Source organism: Sinocyclocheilus grahami, unplaced genomic scaffold (genome assembly GCF_001515645.1).
Source record: "Sinocyclocheilus grahami isolate Dianchi unplaced genomic scaffold, SAMN03320097.WGS_v1.1 scaffold995.1, whole genome shotgun sequence".
In the NCBI taxonomy this organism is placed as follows: domain Eukaryota; kingdom Metazoa; phylum Chordata; class Actinopteri; order Cypriniformes; family Cyprinidae; genus Sinocyclocheilus; species Sinocyclocheilus grahami.
The window spans coordinates 3,281-4,051 of NW_015506174.1; positions in this window are offsets into that span (position 1 = coordinate 3,281).

The window sequence follows — 771 nt, forward strand, 5'->3', positions numbered from 1 at the left end:
CATAGAAATCACTAGCAGAAACTCAAAATGCCAGTGTTTTGAGTTGTTTATGGATGCTCAAATTGGCGAAACCGAGAAACCACAAGGAGCTTTTATCGTGTACGAAAATGTGTTGTTCATGAGTGGGGAAAAGTCAAGGAATTGACTGAAAAACGCAGGAAAAGTGGCTTGTAAACCTGAGTCTGCGGTCGGGAGGAGCGGAGCCGGATAATGCTTGTGTGTGCAAATTATTAATATAAGATATAATAATATATTAAGATATTAATAAAGATATAAATAGATTGGGCTGCCACCTCTCATGCATTCAGAATTCACTCAGTGCTAAATGCCACACAAAGACACGATGTAAATAAGATATTATTTGCAGTTCAGAAAGCTTCACTGATTATAAAGGAACATCGTGAGATTGCGATAAACTGAAGTGAGTGACAGCTTTTAATTATATTTGAAAGCGCTACTGATACGCGCCATTTGCTCGCTTTCTAGGCTATAATCAATTCAGAATTTGAATCAAAGTTTTGTTTTACGTGCTGCTAACAGGACCAACAGCCACAAACCCTAACTTACATGCAGCAAAGTTTCAGGAGTGACAAAAAAAGCAGAACGGATGAGATGGAGGAAAGTCCGTACTGTACTTTTTTTTGGCATGAGGCATTTTTGAGGCATTTTTTTTATATAGCGCTTTCATTGTATTGCTGTACACCCAACGCACTTTACAATCATATGAGGGGATCTCTCTTCAACCACCACGCTATTACAAGAGAAAGGTAT